The sequence below is a fragment of the Giraffa tippelskirchi genome, chromosome 2, assembly GCF_054371585.1.
Source record: "Giraffa tippelskirchi isolate mGirTip1 chromosome 2, T2T-mGirTip1v1.2.pri, whole genome shotgun sequence".
Classification (NCBI taxonomy): domain Eukaryota; kingdom Metazoa; phylum Chordata; class Mammalia; order Artiodactyla; family Giraffidae; genus Giraffa; species Giraffa tippelskirchi.
The window spans coordinates 114,922,432-114,945,064 of record NC_137276.1 but is presented as its reverse complement, the minus strand read 5'-3'; the positions used below and the strand labels follow the sequence as shown (position 1 = coordinate 114,945,064).

Here is a 22,633-nt window from a genome sequence, read left to right as displayed (position 1 = left end):
TCTAAACTTTTGGGCCTTCCCTGCCCCATCTGCAGGGAAATGAATACTCTAGCAGGGCTGTAGCAGGCAGGTGTTTTGGGAAATGAAACAAAATGTCTTTTTTTTTTTTTTTTTAAGTCAGCCCAAAGGTACTTCTTTGTGTACACACATGAGCACAGATATATATGTGGCTGTTCTTGCTGCTGATTCAGACTTTTAACTATGGAAAAAAAACGTGGCCACAGGAACAGCTGTGATGGAAGCCTGGTTTCCTCTTTTAACACTTTTTGGAACAGACCTCTTTTTAATGATACCTGAGATGTGATTCTAAGTGTATCTTCACACATTTTGGACCCCATGTTAAAACATGTACATCTCTTAGAACCTATTTTAACATGAATGCCTCTTGAAACCTAGTAAATCCACAGACGCCTCTCAGGGAGCTGGCAGCAGAGACAGTGTGCGGGTCCAGGGCCATGGAGTTGGTGGTAGCAGGGACCACAGTGCCCTTGCTCAGCACTTTCTACATTGTAGAACAGTCAGAAAACCACAGATTGTGACATATTTGTGTTGTTCCAGATGGTGGCTTTTAGGGCTTCATGTTCTGGAGGGAAAAAAGTGCCACATCCGGAGAGCAGTTTTACTTTGGGATAGGGTTGCTTCTGAGATGCTGAGAAGTAGCTGACTGCATCAAGTTGTGATGTCAGGCTTGTACTGGTGATGCAGATCTACCAAAATCAGCCAGTAACTGGGGAAATTTCTCTAGTGCCAACAGGAAGAGGAGTTTATCTTTCTGTGGATCTTGTCCTTTTTATATTAAAAAAAATCCAGTTTGTGTTTCTTCATATAAAAAGTAAATGATCAGGCTATACTTTAGGTTAGGGGCTTCTTTTTTTCTGTTAGTAAATAAAATGAACTAATTTCTTCATTTAAAAACTGAAATACATACTGTTTACTATTTATTTTTCAGTACATTAAAATTGATATCATCATTTCCTGAAACATTTAGTTACAACCTGAATGAATAAAATTACTTCATTTGTGGAAATGCCACAAATGGACCTAATGAAATGCATTTGAAGCTTGGTGCTTGGTTCACAAACTCATGAACTTCCCAGATGGGGCTCTGCCCGCCATGGTGTGGAGTGGGGTGAGGGAGGGTTATTTGACTGGTAAGTAATTTCAAACAGTATTTTTATATTAAAGCAAATGTCATGGAGTACAATGCAAGTTAATTTTTAAGACCTAACACAAAACTTGAAAGAAATTTTATGCCTGTGACAGCATATAGGGCCACTCTCGGTCCCCTGGAGTGGGGAACCTTTGCCACCCTCTGCCTTTAGGACCACTGATGGCCAGTGGTTTGTGAGGAACACCTTTGTGGCCTAGGTTCGAGAGCTTTACTCAAGTGTTTTATTCTTAACTTAGCTTGATTAGAGCTAATCCATTAGCTCTAATGAGCTGTCCCATTAGAGCTAAAAATCTAGAAGGTTGACATTGAAATGCAACAGGTTTTAATATGTTGCTGAATTTGTAAGAGTACAGGTGGAATTGTAATTGACATTTTCCTCCATTTTTACTTCATGATGAAAATGGAGACTTGGGCAGAAAATTTTTTTTTGTCTGCACTTTGCAGTATGCAGGATCTTAGTTCCCGACCAGGGATTGAACCTGTCCCCTCTGCATTGGGAGTGCAGAGTCTTAACCCTTGAACTGCCAGGGAAGTCCCCAGAATTTTTTAAAAGTATGTGCTTGAGTTTTTGATTTACTTCCAAGCTCAAGCGTTGTTAAATTTACAGCTTGATATTATTGCGTAGGAGACTATCCGAGTTGTGCTTTGGGAAATGCCCTGCGTTAAGTTGTGCAGGCCAGTCATAATGTAACAATACAGGGTCCACCTTTTTCACCAAGTGTGTGGAAATGAACCTTTTGTAATGTTGATTGCTGTGCCTGACAGACTTAAGAGAAATCTCTAAGCTCTTACACAGGGCAGGTCTTCTTCCCTAAGTCATGCTTTTCTTTTTTTAAGCATAAATGATGTTCAGCAGAACACTCATTTTGAAGATGCTCTCCAGGTGGTAGCAAACAAATTCCAACCTACAGCTCTTAGGGCACCTGCCTTTTCTACCAAAGAATTTCTCTGGAAGTGAAGAGAGCATAAGGCATGTAGAGAATCAGGCCCCAGAGGTGTCCTGGGAATGTGTCCGTAGCCAACATTAGATGCCTGTTCAGGGTGGGGGGTGAGAATTCCAGGGCTACGGCTGACACGAGCAGCCTCTGGATCTTCGTGTGTGAGGGGCCAAGTGCTGGCCTCCATCCCTATTCTCGAAGCTGAGTCCAGGCTCAGCACAGCGCTGAGTGTGGGGTGACGCTGAAGGCACAGAGGAGCCTTGGTTTCCTCCTGTGTGGACAGGGCTGCCCTGTTCACTGGGCTGTTGGTGTCCTGGGTGGTAGCATGTGTGCACATGTGGGGTGAGCGTTCAAGGGTTGCAGTGGCTGTAGGGGGTGCCCTGGGCCCCACCAGCTTCACAGTGAAGGCCAGCAGGGCTCAGGATTCCTCATCTCCAGGGGTTAGACAGCACTCCTGGTCACATAGTGAAGGGCAGTTCAGTCTTCTTTGTTCCCTGTGTTGCCTCTGATCTCAGGGTATGGTTCTTTTGTATCCCCTGACCAGTCAACCACAATGGACTGGAAAACTAGGCAGAGAGCAACTAAACCCATTGCCCATCTGCATGCGTTCCAGAGTGCTGAAAGGCAGCTAGCCTGCTGGCCTCCATGGGCAACCTGGCTCTTGCCCAGAGCAACCTGGAAGTTTCTCCTCCCCCAGTCCTGGTCCCATCTCCCTTATCTGGGACAGGCCTTCCTAGGATACAAGGAGAAAGTTCCCAGTCCCTTAGAGGAGTTCAGAATGTCTTCACAGAGATGACCTGAAAGGAGGGGAGAAAAGTTTTCTAAAATGAATAGCAGCTGCAAAGGCCCTGAGGCAGAGCAGTGTCTGGCCTGTCCTGGGGACCTGTACAGGCAGGGGGTTGGGGATGCCTTGATCTCAGGGAGAGGCGATGGGCCGGACGGTAGAGGAGGGCTGGGCCCTGCGGTCAGGCTGTTTGGGCTTGAATCCTGGTTCTGCTGCTTCCTGGTTGTGGTTCCTTAAGTGGCTTAACCTCCTAACCCCTCTGTGCCTAAGCTGTCAGGTCAGTACAGGGGCAAGTGTGGTGCCTGCGCCAGTGGCTGATGGGTTGTTGGATATAAAGGTTACAGGGGCCCATAAGCCCCAGGAAACATCCGCTCGTTTTTTTTGTAATGTCTTCTGGGCAAGATGCACAGTTGATTCAACTTGACGACTGGCCCCTCAAGGCTTTCATCTTCATCTCTGTTAAATTTTATGAGGCTTACATTTTTATGCTTAATAACAAATTCATTTTTCGATTTCCACTCATTTTAATAGAAGAGAGAAATACTTCAGTTACTCCAGGCACGTGGCACAGGGTGAATGGGTGGGGGGCAAATGTGCTGGCTCCTCACCCTTGGCTGGAAGATGGCAAGACCCAAGACTATGATCAGAGCCCCGAGGTAGCCTGGTGTGTCAGGCGAGGCTGGTGAGTGGATGTGGGGCCCTGCGGTCCCAATCAGGCTGGACCTCCCTCCACCTGCTTCACTTGGGAAGGCCTTGCCCAGCCAAATGCACTCTTGTTTTTGTGCTCTTTGGAACCATTTTTAGAACCTTTGTTTATTGGAGTTACCAACTGCAACATCCCCTGTCACTCCAGGGAGCACCCACCCTGAACAATGAAACCAGGTCCTGAAGAGGTGGGTCTGCATATGACGGAGGTGCATGGGTGGGAACAAATGCTCCTCCTAAAAGGAGGCACATTCCTGGGTAGCATCTCCTCTCAGTACCCCCAAATTCCCCATGGCCACTTCAGAATTAACTCACTTTTGGGGTTTGTTATGTTACAAATGATTACAAACTCAGTGGCTTAAAAAAATGCAGATTTCTTACCTCTGGTTCTGGAGGTAAGATTCTGAACTGGGTCTCCCTGGCTTAAGTCCAGTAATGGCTGGGGCTAGGGTCCTATGTGCAAGTGCTGAGGGACTCATTCTCTCTCTTATTGGAGCTCTGGGCTCACCTGTGTTCCTTGACTTGGGGGCGTCCTCCACCTTCAAGGCAATGATGGTCCATCAAGTCTTCCTCACGTGGAATCCCGCTGACCCTCCGACCTCCCCTTCCACACCTTCTTTTTGTATCGAGTTGACCCGGAGGGTCCAGGATGATCTCATCTCAGGGTCAGGATGGGTGATCGTAATTCCATCTGCAACTTTAATCTCCCTTTGCTGTGTGACCATCCTGGTCACAGAACCCAAGGCTTAGGGTGTGGCTATCTCTGGGGTCCATTCTGCTGACCACAGTTATCCTCCATCTCATGGCTCCCTAGCACCCCATCCTCTGAGCCCCTGTGCTCACAACACACCAATATAGCCACTCGCTTGTCCAAACAAGAAATCGGTCATCAGCCCAGACTCCCTTACCTGCACGGTCTCACCTGATGGGCCACCAGGTCCTGTCTGTTGGATGTCATCCTCATTGTCCTCCCCTTTCTGCCACCAGGATGCTGCCACTCAGCACCCTCCTGACTGCCGCCTCCTGTCTCTTCCTCTAGCCCAGCCCATTTGGCTTCTTTCCATGGCACCTGTGGACCAGCAGGGATTTTTTTTTTTTTTTTTTAGTAAGATTAGCTTTTCATGACACTCCACTTCTAGCATTGATCTCCAAACATTTTATTATGCCTTCGAATTTTGCCAATCGCACATGATAATAGTTGCACTTTTACAATTTCTACCAAAATACATAGTGAAAAAGAGCTCATGTCATTAAAATTTTCAAAGCCTTTGTGAACTAAAAAATAGCTTTCATTTCATTTTGTGTTTGATAACACTTTCAGTAGATATGACATTAATCATGAAGCATCTACATATAATTGAAAAGCAGGAGAACATATATGTGCTTGTGGTGCCTGTGGACCCTTCCATCCTATCATGAATGCCGCAGCTTCCCCAGGCTTTGTGGCCCTCAGGTGGCAACCACAGGCCTGCAGAGTCTCCTGTACAGGATCTCAACTCCTGTCTGCCTTGTATGTTCTGCCCCTGCCCCACCTGGTTCACACCCTAGTGCCCCTAGATGAACTCTATACTCTTATGTGCCTGGACTTCGGTGCATTCACCTCCACAGTGTGGAAGCCCCCTTGAACATGTCTGTAAAATCTGCCCCTCCTCAGTCTCAGGGTTAACACCACCTTTCTGAGGAGCATTCTGATGCCCCCTGCAGACTAGCTTCTACTGTCTCTCTGCAAAGAGGACATACTTTTTGGAAAACATATCAATCACATGTAGCTTGCTCCAGCCTTTAGAAAAGGTCCCCTCCACATGCTTTTACTCCTCAAATGGGGGCTCCCAGACACCGGACACGTGGCCCTTCCTCCTGCTTTGCCCTCTTCTCCCTGCTAACTGGTACCTGGATGATACCTGTTTTCCTCTTGCTGAACGTAGGCACAAGAGTGAAACAAAAGCAAAACCCAATAAAGGACAGTCATGTGTGTGTGCGTGTGTTCAGGTGTTAGGGATGCTATGATCTCCTGTCACTGGTAGTTGAAGGCCAATGTGAAGATGGTCTCCAAAGATGTAAAGAGCAGGGCCTTCAGGGTGTCCTCTTCATACTCAAATAAATTGATAAGTGAACACAAAGTGGAACTAGGCAGAGAGATTGGCTCCAAGGCCAACAGAACTTGGGGACCAGCTGCCTAAACTCACAGCCATATGGAGAGGGTTCCTGGCAGGTGTTGGCTGCAGTCTTGGTCAAGATGGGAGAAGGGAGTCCCTGGGCAATGTGGGCAGGATGCTCCTTGGCTTTACTAGTTGACCAAGGATGGATTTGCCAGGTCATCCCTAGTTGGGTGAGAGCTGCTGAGGGGAGTGGTCAAAGATTGTGAATATTTCTGGTCCCATTGGCAAAAGGGCATCTCAGGAGTTTTCCAAATGGAGGGGACTGCACCCACCATACCAACTACTTGACTTTCCCTTTCCAAGACAGTGCTTTGTTGTATTACCTCAGTTGAGTGACTTCTGACCTGAATTGGGAGAAAAAGTACTAAAACTGCTGATGTAAATATGTTATGTCTTTGCCTAGCTTCACAGAAGGTGGAGAAACATTCTCCATAAGGCCCATTCTAGGATTTCCTCTCAATCAAACAGCTGGCTGTGTAACATTAATTTAGCAGTTGGTGGTAGTCACTCCAGAAGCATCCCTGAGGGCACATGTCCTTCCTGTCCTGCTGCTCTGGAGCCTTTACACTTCCAGCACAATGAGAACTTAGACGCTTGTGTGGACCCCTTGGCACCTAAGTTGTCTTCATAGCCTAAGCATCAATAACACTCTGACAGGTGCTGGGTAATAACCGGTTCAGGTGTTAATTTTAAGATGGGAACCAATATCGTATGTGGCTGATGGGAGGGGACTGTGGTGCTTGGAAGCAAATACCACACATGACGTTTTACCATGGAAATCAGGAAACTTGATATTACTGGATTTATATTTCACCAGATCCTGCTGACTGGGCCTGAATTCCATTTTGAGTCTGCTGAAGTATCGAGAGAGGCACTTGTGGGGACTTCGAACCCTACTGTCTAAAGTGTCACCAACCGTAGCAATGACAACGGAAATAGTTTGGCTTGGGTTTATCTATCAAAGATTTAATTGGTAAAAATCACACACACACACACACACACACACACACACACACACACACACACACAATCACACAATCACCCAGAACCCCCAGACAGCTCCCCCTACTCTGACTTCCCCACACCCTACTGTCCCTTCTCTCTCCTCATCTTTCTGAGTTCCTGCTTTTCATTCGGGATGAACTCTCAGTCTAGACCACAGAGCCAGGAGGACTGTATATGGGCTTGTATTGTTCATGAATGATGGAAACCAGACCTGGTGACTCATAAGTGGATTTTCAAAGCATTTATTTGATCAACACAATTTGCCTCCTTTGTCATTTTATTTCAGGATCTGAGGGATGAAGATGGGTATGGGGAGTGACTGCCTTTGGGACAACCTCCCGTGGTTGTTAAGACTGGTCCTTAACCAGGTTAGATGGTCTTTGTGTTGGCAGGAACCAGGCCCTTGCCTGCACCACCTCACAATCACCTCCATGCTGATGGGTGCTGAGCATCAAGTGTGTCTATTTCAAAATGGGGAAAAGTAGAAGGGGGTCGATTATTGATTAGATAAACAACTGTTCAGGTGAAACAAGTAAATTTTTTCTTGTAAAATATTGGTAGAGGAGACCAGGGAACAGAGAGGGTTGATAAGAGGAGAAAATGTTTGGGTGATATTATAATATCTGACAATTATGAAGGGCATTCATTTCTTGAGCATGAAGCATATTTTACTTATTTCCATAACCTGTCTAAATCTTCTCTAAATCACATTCTGATATAAATGAATACAGACATATAATACAATGTCTCTCCTAACCTCACATCACCCATGATGGGCACATATTAGATTAGCTGCTACTATTTTTAGAGAAATGAAAAGACTAGTTTGCTAAGGAAGGAACTCTAGGCCTTAGTGGTAGAACTGTTACTCAGCAAGGGTATTTTAGGCCTGAATTTCCTTTTTCCCTTCCTGCTCTTGTACAGAAGATATAGATGAACCTTTAAAAACCCCAGTGGGGATGTACTAATTCAAGGATCTATTTCTGTATAGCAAGCTGCCCCCTCACTTAGCTTCAGGGCTCAAACAATAGCTGCTTATTCCGCTCTTGTGATCCAGTGGGTTGACTGGGCACAGCTGGGCAGTTCTGTTAAGGTCACATGCAACTGCGACCTTCCTTGGGGAGACCGTCTAGAGAACCCTCAGGTCTCTCACTGTTCCCTCGAATCTTCCAAACTGAGTTTCTTTGCAGCGTGGAGACTGACTTCTACAAACATGTGTGCAAGGACTTACCAAGCCTGTTTGCACTGTGCTTTTTAATATCTCTGAGTCCAAGCAAGTCCCAAGGCCAAGTCTAGAGACAGTTCGGGTGGGAGGGGTAAGTGTTGCACAAGTATGTGAACACTGGGAGGGGGTTTTCTTGGGGCCCACTGACTGGACTGATGAGGGGGAAGTTGGGTTCTGAGGCTGCCAGGGCTGGTGCAGCCTGTTGTTCATGTCTGTCCTGGGTGAAGTGTGGTGGAGAATCCAGCTGGTTAGGCAGCTAGGACTTCTGCTAATAAAAGGTATACTTGTCACTCACGTTTTCTTTGGGGTCAGTTCAAATGGGCAACACAATGTGTTGCCTACAACTCTCACTGAATCTTCCTCCTCTGGGCAGAGAGCACCTGCCTACAATGGATGAAAACTGGCACCTGGCCAAGTGTGTGGAGCGCTGGATGACAATGAAGATGTTTCCACTCTTTCCCTGTGCCCTCTTTCCAGCCAAAGGGACAGATTCCAGTTGCCCTGGGACAAATGTAGAGCACAGGGTAAATAAAGAACTTTTATTTTATTTTATTTTAATAAATTTATTTATTTTAGTTGGGGGCTAATTACTTTACAATATTGTAGTGGTTTTTGCCATACACTGACATGAATCAGCCATGGATTTACATGTGTCCCCCATCCTGAACCCCCCTCCCACCTCCCTCCCCATCCTGTCCCTCTGGGTCACCCCATTGCCCCAGCCCTGAGCATTTGTCTCATGCCTTGAACCTGGAATGGTATTCTGTTTCACATATGATAATATACATGTTTCAATGCTATTCTCCCAGAACGTCCCACCCTCACCTTCTCCCTCAGAGTCCATAAGACTGTTCTATGCATCTGTGTCTCTTATTCTGTCTCGCATATAGGGTTATCGTTATCATCTTTCAAATTCCATATATATGCCTTATTCTGTCTCGCATATAGGGTTATCGTTACCATCTTTCAAATTCCATATATATGCATTAGTATACTGTATTGGTGTTTTTCTTTCTGGCTTACTTCACTCTGTATAATGGGCTCCAGTTTCATCCATCTCAATAGAACGGATTCAAATGTATTATTTTTAATGGCTGAGTAATATTCCATTGTGTATATGTACCACAGCTTCCTTATCTATTCGTCTGCTGATGGACTCTAGGTTGCTTCCCTGTCCTGGCTATTGTAAACAGTGCTGCGATGAACATTGGGGTACACACGTCTCTTTCAATTCTGGTTTCCTCAGTGTGTATGCCCAGCAGTGGGATTGCTGGGTCATATGGCAGTTCTCTTCCCAGTTTTTTAAGGAATCTCCACACTGTTCTCCGTAGTGGCTGTACTAGTTTGCATTCCCACCAACAGTGTAAGAGGGTTCCCTTTTCTCCACACCCTCTCCAGCATTTATTGCTTGTAGACTTTTGGATAGCAGCCATTCTCACTGGTGTGAAATGGTACCTCATTGTGGTTTTGATTTGCATTTCTCTAATAATGAGTGATGTTGAGCATCTTTTCATGTGTTTGTTAGCCATCTGTATGTCTTCTTTGGAGAAATGTCTGTTTAGTTCTTTGGCCCATTTTTTGATTGGGTTGTTTATTTTTTTGGAATTCAGCTGCAGGAGTTGCTTGTATATTTTTGAGATTAATTGTTTGTCTGTTGCTTCATTTGCTATTATTTTCTCCCATTCTGAAGGCTGTCTTTTCACCTTGCTTATAGTTTCCTTTGTTGTGCAAAGGCTTTTAAGTTTAATTAGGTCCCATTTGTTTATTTTTGTTTTTATTTCCAATATTCTGGGAGGTGGGTCATGGAGGATCCTGCTGTGATTTATGTCGGAGAGTGTTTTGCCTATGTTTTCCTCTAGGAGTTTTATAGTTTCTGGTCTTACATTTAGATCTTTAATCCATTTTGAGTTTATTTTTGTGCATGGTATTAGAAAGTGTTCTAATTTCATTCTTTTACAAGTGGTTGACCAGTTTTCCCAGCACAACTTGTTAAAGAGATTGTCTTTTCTCCATTGTATATTCTTGCCTCCTTTGTCGAAGATAAGGTGTCCATAGGTGCGTGGATTTATCTCTGGGCTTTCTATTTTGTTCCATTGATCTATATTTCTATCTTTGTGCCAGTACCATACTGTCTTGATGACTGTGGCTTTGTAATAGAGCCTGAAGTCAGGCAGGTTGATTCCTCCAGTTCCATTCTTCTTTCTCAAGATTGCTTTGGCTATTCGAGGTTTCTTATATTTCCATACAAATTATGAAATGATTTGTTCTAGTTCTGTGAAAAATACCATTCATAGCTTGATAGGGATTGCATTGAATCTATAGATTTCTTTGGGTAGTATACTCATTTTCACTATATTGATTCTTCCAATCCATGAACACGGTATATTTCTCCATCTGTTTGTGTCCTCTTTGATTTCTTCATCAGTGTTTCATAGTTTTCTATATATAAGTCTTTTGTTTCTTTAGGTAGATATATTCCTAAGTATTTTATTCTTTTTGTTGCAGTGGTGAATTGTATTGCTTCCTTAATTTCTCTTTCTGTTTTCTCATTATTGGTGTATAGGAATGCAAGGGATTTCTGTGTGTTAATTTTATATCCTGCAACTTTACTATATTCATTGATTAGCTCTAGTAATTTTCTGGTAGAATCTTTAGGGTTTTCTATGTAAAGGATCATGTCATCTGCAAACAGTGAGAGTTTTACTTCTTCTTTTCCTATCTGTATTCCTTTTATTTCTTTTTCAGCTCTGATTGCTGTGGCCAAAACTTCCAAAACTATGTTGAATAGTAGTGGTGAAAGTGGGCATCCTTGCCTTGTTCCTGACTTTAGGGGATATGCTTTCAATTTTTCACCATTGAGGATAATGTTTGCTGTGGGTTTGTCATATATAGCTTTTATTATGTTGAGGTATGTTCCTTCTATTCCTGCTTTCTGGAGGGTTTTTATCATAAATGGATGTTGAATTTTGTCAAAGGCTTTTTCTGCATCTATTGAGATAATCTTATGGTTTTTATCTTTCAATTTGTTAATGTGGTGTATTACATTGATTGATTTGTGGATGTTAAAGAAACTTGCATTCCTGGGATAAAGTCCACTTGGTCATGATGTATGATCTTTGTAATATGATGTTGGATTCTGTTTGCTAGAATTTTATTAAGGATTTTTGCATCTATGTTCATCAGTGATATTGGCCTGTAGTTTTCTTTTTTTGTGGCATCTTGGTCTGGTTTTGGAATTAGGGTGATGGTGGCCTCATAGAATGAGTTTGGAAGTTTACCATCTTCTGCAATTTTCTGGAAGAGTTTGAGTAGTAAAGCACTTTTAAAAACCTTGTGTTAAGACTATCACCATGATGGGACTTCCTGGTGGTCCTGTGGTTAAGAATCTGCCTGCCCATGCAGGAGACATGGGTTCCATCCTTGGTTCAGGAAGATCCCACATGCCACGAAGCAACTAAGCCTGTGTGCCACAACTACTGAGCCCACACTCTAGAGCTCATGTTCTGCAACATGAGAGAAGCTGCTGCAATGAGAAGCCCATGCACTGCAACTAGAGAAAGCCCTTGTGCAACAAAAATGAAGACCCAGTGCAGCCTAAATAAGTAAATAAAGCCAGATTAGTGCCATGATGAGCATGGTTGACAGCGGTAAAGTCTACACAGAACTGAGACCACTCTGCACCCAGTCCCAGGGGAGCAGAGCTGGGCTCCAGAGGAGCTGCTCCCCTGTCTCCCTCCCCAGAGCACCATTATCAGTGGTCACGCTGGGGTCCTATCTGGATAGAAATTGACTGTGAGATTGGAGTCAGATTTGACTCTGATTTGACTTCTGTTGTTGGTCTCCTGTTGTGCCCTGTCCACACTTTTGAGACATTGGTTTGCTTTTCTCTTGCATGCAGTCTGCAATATGCCCCCACTTGGGATTTAAAGGAGAGCAAAGCCCTGGAGGAGGAGCCATGGCAAGGCCATTAGACGACACAGAGTTAGGGGTCAGGGATGCCCAGTGTAACCAGGATTCCTGGGGCCTCACCTTGCCTTTGCCATTGATCAGCTCTTGATGTTTAATTTCTCTGAGCTTTAGTTTCTTCAACCTGACCAGGAACTAAAGCTATGAACTCTTCACAGTCCCTTGTCTGTATAATTTTAAGATAACCACACTTCTTTTCAGCCTTGACCTGCATTGGCTTAAGAGTTGTCATTGTAACTAAAACCAATGTCAAGTTAAGAAATCATTAATTCTCAGCAACCTCCAAGTATAGAAAATGATGCCTGGAGACTATTGGGATTAGTAGGCTGGGGGCTGGTCCCTGTGTCTTCTACACAGACACGTGGAGGGAAGAGGCAACTGTGCTTCTTATGAGCATGGCAAGCTGTCTCCTGGGGAAATATAAGCTTTTCCAGGAAGACAGAAAATCTCTCACTTTCTGATGCATGATGTGATCAACAAGTGACTTTTCATTAATCAAAACTTGTGAACAGCTCAACGACAGAGGTATGGATAAAAGAAGATGGGTACATATATACAATGGGATACTACTCAACCATTAAAAGGAATGATAATGCCATTTGAAGCAACATGGATGGACCTAGAGATTGTCATATTGAGTGAAGTAAGACAGAGAAGGAGAAATATCATGACATCCCTTATATATGGAATCTAAAAAAAATGATAAAAATGAACTTATTTTCAACACAGAAACAGATTCACAGACTTAGAGAATGATATAGTTGCTAGGGAGGAAGGATGAGAGGAAGTGTGTTAGGGAGTTTGGGATTGACGTGTACTTACTGCTATATTTAAAATGGATAACCAGCAAGGTCCTACTGTATATAGCACAGGGAACTCTGCCAAATGTTATGGGGCAGTCTGGATGGGAGGGAAGTTTGGGGGAGAATGGATACATGTATATGTGTGACTGAGTCCCTTTGCTGTCCACCTGAAATTATCACAACATTGTTAATCAGCTATGTGTGCTGCGTGCTAAATTTCTTCAGTCGTATCCGACTCTTTGTGACCCTATGGATTATAGCCCAACAGGTTCCTCTGTCCATGGGATTCTTCAGGCAAGAATACTAGAGTGGGTTGCCATGCCCTCCCCCAGGGGATCTTCCCAATCCAGGGAGTCACACCTGTGAGTCCTGCATTGCAGGCGGATTCTTTATCGCTGTGCCACCAGGGTAATCGGCTATACTCCAATATAAAATAAAAAGTTTAAAAAAAAAAATGAAAAGTTAAAGGAAAAAAAGAAAAAAATTGGAAAAGGGAGAAGGGTACAATAGCACAAGATAGAGAAAATAATGAAGCAAATTAAAGTGAACTTATGCCATGCGGTATGTTGGTTGTTACCTCCATCAAGAAAAGAATTTCTCAGGGACCTGACTGTGCCGTCCATGTGATACTGGATGCACAGAACCCTTGCCCTTTAAGAACTCAGTCTTCTGGATGTGGAAAGTCATGTAGAGAGGAATACGCTCCCTCTTTGATCTATTCTTGCTGAGATTTCCCAAGTTAATTAGCCTCTCTTGGGGAGATGGCGTTATCTCTTACTGACTCAGTAACAATTAACTTTTAACAAACTAACCAAGGCTTTTCAACCACAAATATGCCATAGTTTAAGCAATATCATAATGTCCTTAATAGACAAAAATGGGTGAGTCCTCAAGTTCTTTATTAACTGGGGACCTTTATCCCCAAAGCACTGTGTTGAATGTGGGTCTGCTAGGTCTCCAAGAGTCTGAGTATTTAATGGGTAATGAATGCTGGCGGTCATCCTGCACCGTGGCCGAACCTGCTCTGTCCCAGAGGGTAGGGGAAGGGTGACGGGAACTGAACGCCAAGGGAGAAGTTACCTTAGGAAAACTATTATTAACAACTGCTTATTTTAATACCTTTTGGATCATAAGTCTAAAATATTCTCTGTCCTCAATAAGTAGGACCTTGTTGTTTATCCATTTTATACATAATGGCTTAGGTCTGTTAACCCCAAGCTACCACTCCATCCCTCCTGTAATCCCCTTCCTTTGCAATCTCCTTTGATAAACCGTAATGGAAAAGAATGTAGAAAAAAGAATGTGTATGATAATATATATATATATATATATTATATAACTAAGTCACTCACATATTGGAGTACAGCTGATTAACAATGTTGTGATAATTTCAGATGGACAGCAAAGGGACTCAGCCATTTATATACATGTATCCATTCTCCCCCAAACTCCCTTCCAGTCCAGGCTGCCCCAAAACATTAAGCAGAGTTCTCTGTGTTATACAGTAGGACCTATACAGTCCTATAAAGTAGGACCTTGTTGGTTATTCATTTTAAATACAGCAGCAAAGTGATTCAGTTATACATATATCACTGCATGGTTGACAACATTATGTCAACCATGCTTCAGTTAAAAAAATAAAAAATAAAAGTATTCTCATTATAAGAATATTGGAAAAACTAGAAAACTAGAAAGGAGAGAAACAGTCACAGTCCCATCCCCCTCTTTGACATTTTATTCCAGTCCTTTCTCTTGTGCACCGTGCTTCCTCTTCACTGTCTGTCCTTGTTCCTGATGTGTCATCACGTGTGTCTGTCTTTGAACTGATGAGTTTAAACTCCCTTTCTACATTGACGGGAGGTGGGGAACCTCCTCAGGGCCTCTGCCTTGGACAGTTCACTTCGGCTGAGACATGTTTTGACTTTTGCCTTGTGAATGTTCTTTAATCTTTCACAATAGTTTGTTCCAACTGAGGGACACAGTGCCCCCACTCTCTGCCCTGGTTTCCTCCATATGTGAACATCATGCTGACTGTCAGTCAGCCCGTAGGTCCTGGGGCCCAGGGAATTTTCGCCTAAGCTCCAACCCCTGATAGGAGGGGTTCTCCCCACTCGTCTGAACACCTGCCTCCTTATTGGTGACAGATATTTATTGTATGGTGCAATTGGCCAGCATCTGATGTTTTATCTCCATTCTTAAGCAGCGTGAAAAGGAAGTTCAAGTCCAGGCTGGCTGTACAGACTTTGAAGAGTCCATGTTGCCCTGTGGGTGGGTAGCCTTTCCAGGGGCTCCTTTCCAGGCTAAGCTCCCTCTGGGTACCCATCACAGAAAGTATAAGAGGGTACCCACAAAGGCACAGGAATGCACATTTGGGAAGAGCTGTTGTTACCCTCCCCTCCCCACCCCAAGGTTCTGTAACCGTTTAGGATGTGGCCATGCTGAGAATGGAACACAGCCTCAATTCCATGTGGAGTTGGCATGATATTCAGGAAGTACATATTTCATATTTTTTAAGAGCCAAAAAAACTTTGTGACTGCCATGTTGCCTGACTTCCCAGTGCGAGAAGCAGTCAGTGCTCCAGGCCAGGAAAACTGGACCGCAGGATGCAGAATATCCTGTAACGGCTGAGGGTTGGCAGCTGAGTGGGCACCTGGTGGGAGGAGGGCTAGTCTTCTCACCACAGTCTGCCAGACAGCTGTGGGCAGCACAGGTGTCAGTGAAGAGCATCTCTGTTGGGCAGTAAAAGTGGGGACGATTTAGGCCCACACTGTTCTACAGAAACATTGAGGAGGGATACAACTATTGGGAGGAGAGTGACTCTGCAAGTTTACAAGATTAAAAGGATGCAATCATGTGATGCCCACAGAGGGCACATATGATGCAGCCCATGGTGGTCCTGCTAGGGATGTGAGGTCATTGAAGTGACAAGTTCAAGTCTGTGACTTGATAAATGCACAACAGTCTTGTACAGAAATTACTCTCTTCTAAATTAGTTTCTGGAAGTTGGTGAGGGGGATAAATTAGGAGTTGAGATTAAAGATACATGCTCCTATGTATAAAATACGTAATCAACAAGGACCTCTTGTATAGCACAGAGAACTCTACTCAATATTCTGTAACAACTTACATGGGAAAGGAACCTGAAAAAAAAAAAGATACTTGTATATGTATAACTGAATCACTTTGCTGTACACCTGAAAGTAACACAACATTATAAATCAACTAAAATTCAATGTGAATTAAAAATTTTAAAAGCAAGCAAAAAAACCAAATTGCTTTGGATTTAACTGTGAAGGAGAAGGCCTTGTTCTTACTGTTCTGAGACTTGGTTGAGGGTCTGAAGAGCCACGATGCAGGGTGCTAAGAGGTCAGACAGATCAGCTCTGAAATCCAGGGCTCTGCATTCTGTGACTGTAGAACTGTGAGCACTACCTTTCTATCCCTCAGCTTCTTCCCTAAAAAAAAAAAAAAAATCCTTCTTCCAAGGACAGCTTTGAGAGTAAACCAAATTAAAGAACCAGTAAGGAGCTCTAGAGAAGAAAACCTCTCATGCTCGCTGATGTTTGATGTGGTTACCAGGTTTCCAGTCTTCTGAAAACTCACCAGATAGTGGGAATTTGATGGCCCAGTGCTGACTGGGGACTGTCCTGGGTTTGGTTCAACTCATTTTAGGGTTCTGTCCAGGCATGGATGTGATCGCCAGGAGAAGTACAGCAGGAGCTTTGGTGGAGAATTGCCCTGCTCTTCAGAAAGCCAGATCTTAAAGGGGATCCATGTGATTGTTGGCTACCCTTCCCTCTCTCTCCATGTTAGTTCAGATTCTCCAGGAAGCAGATCATGAGCTGGGGTTGGAGGTGAGGGTGATTTAGTGGGGCAGTGATGTCTGTGGCAGATGGAGGAGAGGAAGCAGGCTGGGTGGGGTCCCCAAGATAGGGATGCAGGTGGGATAGTCTTGGTCAATCCAAGGGAACCCCTGGGTTCCTTCAGGGCAGCCCCATCTGGGCAGGAGGAGCTAGGCCCTGGGATCCTCCCTGCTGGGCCAGCTGGGGTTGCCTGGACAGAACATGGCCTCAGCCTGCATGGCTGCTCCCTGTGCCCCTCCCACCTGGGATGCCCACTCCATCTAGCTGGTGGGCAATGATGGAAGCCTTGGCCTGTGGCCGCCCTGACCAAATGGACTCAGATCTGAGCGGTTCATGTGTCCATAGGTTGATGGTGATAACTGTGACTGTGTATTGGACTCTGGTATGTACTTGACAGAGTTTCAAATTATTGTATACAAGCGTCAAAACAACTGTGAGTTCATTTTTATTTTCGATATTTGAAAATGAGAATTAATCTTAGAGAGCTTAAGCAGCTTGTCCAAATCCAGTGTCTAGAAAGTGGCAGAGCCAAGGAAACTGAACGCAGGAAATAAGATCATTAATGCAGGGTAGAGACTTGTCTTATATTCTTACAAATGTAGAAGATGTGCATTCAGATAGCATAGGGTTTTTTTTTTTTTTAATAAATTTATTTATTTTAGTTGGGGGCTAATTACTTTACAATATTGTAGTGGTTTTTGCCATACGCTGACATGAATCAGCCATGGGTTTACATGTGTTCCCCCTCCTGAACCCCCCTCTCACCTCCCTCCCCATCCCATCCCTCTGGGTCATCCCATTGCCCCAGCCCTGAGTCTCATGCATAGGTTTTGTCCTGGTTGTAGAAGGACTAGTGTCATCACAGCTGCTTTCTTCCAGAGTATCGGCCTGAAACACCCCGCTCATAGTATGTCAGATTCAGAAAATGAGCACAGGAGCAGTAGGTAATTGGGAGGAGGTGGGGAGGGAGAGGAGAATGGACCACATTTTGAAATAAAACTGGCAAAATTAATTATCCCTGTAGAATTAACAGTTATAAATAAGTTAGAAATAAGAATTAGAGGTGAGAGGATTTCCTGGTAGTTCAGAGGTAAAAAATCCATCTGCTTGCCAATGGAAGAGACATGGGTTTGATCCTTGGTCTGGGGAGATCCCACATGCTGCCAAACCACTAAGCCCATGAGGCACAACTACTGAGTCTGTGCTCTAGAGCCCTGGAACCACAACTGTTGAGCCCATGCACTCCACTACTGAAGCCTGTGTACTCTAAAGCCTGTGCTCTACAAGAGAAGCCACTGCAATGAGGAGCCTAGAGATGGTAAGGAAGAGCAGCACCTGCTCACTGCAACTAGAGAAAAGCCTGTGCACCAAAAAACACCGAGCACAACCAAAAACTGATTTTAAAAAAGTTTTTTTTTAATAAAAAAAGAATTAGAGCCCCAAATAAACAATATTGGGTGACAGACATTGGCTTCCCCAGATGCCTTATTTAATTTGAATTTGCTGGTACACTCAGTGACTTTTATCAAGTTTGTTGGGGCAGTTTCCATGAGTGATGAAGATGGAAACATGGGATTCCCTTGAGTCACTGAGACAGCTGCTTCCATCTCAGGTCTTGGTGGACCAGCCCTATTCTACCTCTGAGGTGTTGTTGCACTTGGGCTTTCAGAAAGCGGTAAGAAATTTATCTTCAGCTTTGAATCTGGTAACATTCCAGGGAGTGTCTTCAGAACTCCATTTCACTAACCTAGACCAGGGGCTTCCCAGGTGGCACAGTGGTAAAGAATCTGCCTGCAGTTCAGGAGACCCAGGTTCAACCCCTGGGTCTGGAAGATCCCTTGGAGTAGGAAATGGCAACTCACTCCAGTACTCTTGCCTAGAAAATTCCTTGGACACAGGAGTCTGGTAGGCTACAGTCCATGGAATTGCAGAGTCGGACACCACTGAGAGACTAAGCAGGCACACACAACTTAGACCAGGCCTTTCTGAGGCCCACTGTCCTTACTGCACCAGGACCTGGAAGGACTGGCCCTTTTTTCATCTGTTCACAGACTAAATGGATCTCATTGAAGTTCATCTGAAGCCCGCTGACAGGTAATGAAGAGGAAACCTCTGTCACCTGATGTTTATGGTGGAATTGTGATGGCCCCTCAGAGAGCAGTTGGTGACTATAAACAGGTGAACCCCTTCCCCCTGTTTCACACAGCTCACCCTCCTGTTGCTACATGCTCAACACTGAGAACAGACACCAGGATTCTTATGCCGAGGAGTCAAGTGAGAGAGAAATGGTTGCTTTACTCTTGGGAAGGTGAGGTATCTGTCCAAACAGCCCTTCTGGGGGAGGAAAGGTGTCAATCTGCACCAGACAAGGTGAGGCTGTTGTTGGGGATGGGCCAGTTGAACCTGATGATGATTCAAGAGATGGCCTCCAAACAAGGCCTGCCATGCAATAGTTGGGACATACTTATACTAAAAAATTATTTGTTGTCTGAATGAAATTAAAAAAAAAATTCTGCAGTTTGTGGGATCTTAGTTCCCCAAACAGGGAGTGAACCCATGCCCTTGGCAGCTGAAGCATCAAGTCCTAACCACTGGACCACCAGGGAATTCCCTAAAGTTCAAAGTTTTTTGACTTTGTATTTTAATCTGAGTATTATCTGTATTTATGTATTTTAAAATCCTGTGTTTTATGTGGTAGCCTAACTCTAACCACAGTCTGTGAAACTGAAGAACAGACCCAGTGTCAGCCCAGAGGGGTCTACAGAAAGGTGGTTTGGCAGTGGGGTCAGTTAGAGGTTACAGGTCAAAACAAGAGCTTTTGAGTTGTTGGAATCAATAGAAGTTATTGGCTGATGGAAACATACCAAGTGCAAGGTCACAGCATCTGATGAAGGCAGGGCAGTCACTACTAAGGGAAATCAAAGGGGCAGGTACTATCAGCATGCCTGTGTCAAGGAAGCTGAGGCTCTCAGAGTGCAGGAGACCTTTCCCAGGAAGCACAAGTGATGACACTGGGACTTGAATCAGACAAGTCTGCCTCCCCAGGCCACACCTTGCAGATCTTGGTACTCTGATTAGAGAGCTTTTCTCTGTCATTTATTTATAAAAATAGATGCTTAGAAACTTAAAGATATCTGAAGACAGTTCTTCTCTGAGTGGGTTAGGGTTGGGTTAATGGAGGGAAAAGTCAAACTTATCAGATCTCCTTTAATATTCACTAATTAATAAAAGACATTGTTTTAGGAGTTTTAAATAATGGTAATATGGAATATATTGCTTTTAAAAAAAAACAGATCATGAATATTTCTTTGAGAGTTATAACACCTTGCATTTCCGAAGAACCTCACTTCTAACCTATTCAGGGACTCAAAAAGCAGGATGGTGGGGCTCACAGTGTGTTAAACTCTTCATGAAACTCGGCTGGAAAAGATGCATGAGCACATACCTGCCCTTGGGGGACATAGCCTCCCTCACTGCCTTCTGAGTAGGTCCAGCTGCCCGTCTGGACCGTCATCTCCTGGATCTCTGCCTCTCCTCAGCTTTGGCTGATGGTAGTCACTAGCTAGATGGGAGTGGGAGAGGCTGAAGTTTCCTGCCTGGCTGCCCCCCAGGGACACTGTCTCTGCAGATGTGTGAGTTCTGGCCAGGGCTCCCTATTTGGCTCTCTGGGAGGGTTATATTAGGGGGTTAGGGTTGAGGTTAGAATTCTGCTGGTCGCTGATCCCTGGGCTGGTTTCCTTCATCCTGTCTGCCTTTTCTAGACAGCCTGGCACTGAAGTGTGCTCAGTTATTTCTTTGAAGGTCATCTCTGTCCTTCCAGGATACTAATTGGTACAAACTTCATAATCTTTCCTACAATTACTGTTTTTCAGATTATCCATAAAATCTGATGAAAAAACTGTGAGCCAAAGATAAAAACACTAAAGTGAAAGAATACAATGGGAGAAAGTAAAACTATAGTGGTCGGCATGCTGATGATGCCCAGGGACAGAGGGGCTGGGGCAGCTGTTGTGGTGTTTGCCTTGTACTGAGCAAGGCCCAGTGTAAAAGAACTCATTCTGTACATATCATTTGTGTAAATATCAAGTACTTGAACAGCCACATGCAGAATATCCATCTTAAACTACACAGTGTCAAATTTTCATAAATATAGATTTTATATAATATACATATATTTGTTCTTGTTGTTACTTGCTAAGTCATGTCTGACTCTTTGCAAGCCCATGGACTGTAGCCTGCCAGTCTCCTCTGTCCATGGGATTTCCCAGCAAGAATACTGGAATGGGTTGCCATTTCCTTCTTCAGGGGATTTTCCTTACCCAGGGATCGAAACCGTGTCTCCTGTACTGGCAGGCAAATTCTTTACCGCTGAGTCATATATATGTCTCACCTAAAGAAGTCCTACTTAAATGATGAGATTTAACAAGGAAGAAAGGAAATCACTCAGGACAAACACTTTTGCTACATTTCCTTAAACATATTTTGAACTGCCCTAAGACATATCACAAAAAACAAAGGAGGATGTTCCAGGGAAGAAAAGCTTAACTTCCGTATGAGGGAAAACTTTCTAACAGTGTGAGATCCAAAAAGAATGTACAGTTTAGCTCTATCATTTCAGTTCAGTCGCTCAATCATGTCCAACTCTTTGCAACACCATGGACTACAGCATGCTCAATCTCATGTCCATTGAGTCAGTGATGTCAGCCAACCATCTCATCCTCTGTCATCTCCTCTCCTCCTGCCTTCAATCTTTCCCAGCATCAGGGTCTTTTCCAAGGAGTCAGTTCTTCACATTAGGTGGTGAAAGTATTGGAGCTTCAGCTTCACCATCAGTCTTTCCAATGAATATTCAGGAGTGATTTCCTTTAGAATGGACTGGTTGGATCTCCTTGCTGTCCAAGGGACTCTCAAGAGTCTTCTCTAACACCACAGTTCAAAAGCATCAATTCTTTGGTGCTCAGCTTTTATTATGGTCCAACTCTCACATCCATATGACTACTGGAAAAACCATAGCTTTGACTAGATGGACCTTTGTTGGCAAAATAATGACTCTGCTTTTTAATATGCTGTCTAGGCCACTGCTGTCTAGGTTGGTCATAGCTTTTCTTCCAAGGAGCAAGGTTTTTTGTTTTGTTTTTTCTCTTTCTCTCTTAATTTCCTGGCTGTAGTCACCATCTGCAGTGGTTTTGGAGCCCAAGAAAATAGTCTCTCACTGTTTCCATTGTTTCCCCATCTATTTGCCATGAAGTGATGGGATCAGATGCCATGATCTTAGTTTTTTGAATGTTGAGTTTTAAGTCAGCTTTTTCACTCTTCTCTTTTACTTTCATAGTTGCTCTTTGCTTTCTGCCATAAGGGTGGTGTCATCTGCTTATCTGAGGTTATTAATATTTCTCCTGGCAATCTTGATTCCAGCTTGTGCTTCATCCAGCCTGGCATTTCACATGATGTACTCTGCATATAAATTAAATAAGCAGGGTGACAATATACAGCCTTGATGTACTCCTTTCCCAGTTAGGAACCAGTCTATTGTTCCTTGTGTGGTTCTAATTGTTGCTTCTTGACCTGCATACATGTTTCTCAGGAGGCAGGTAAGGTGGTCTGGTATTCCCATCTCTTTAAGAATTTTCCAGTTTGTTGTGATTCACACAGTTAAAGGCTTTAGCATAGTCAACAAAACAGATGTTTTTATGGAATTTTCCTGCCTTTTCTATGATCCAATGGATGTTGGCAATTTGATCTCTGGTTCCCCTGCCTTTTCTAAATCCAGCTGGGAGTTCTCGGTTCACAAAGCGTTGAAGCCTGGCTTGGAGAATTTTGAGCATTACTTTACTAGCATGTGAGATGAGTGCGATTGTGTGGTAGTTTGAACATTCTTGGCATTGACTTTCTTGTGACTGGAATGAAAACTGACCTTTTCCAGTCCTGTGGCCACTGCTGAGTTTTCCAAATTTGCTGGCATATTGAGTGCAGCACTTTCACAGCATCATCTTTTAGGATTTGAAAAAGCTCA

General features: G+C 43.9%; 1 protein-coding gene across 1 annotated transcript in view; it reads left to right on the top strand.

The window, feature by feature from the left end:
• RHOU (ras homolog family member U) overlaps window positions 1–22,633 on the top strand; it is a 133,549-nt gene that overhangs the window by 8,530 nt on the left and 102,386 nt on the right. The gene's annotated exons all lie outside the window — the stretch shown is intronic.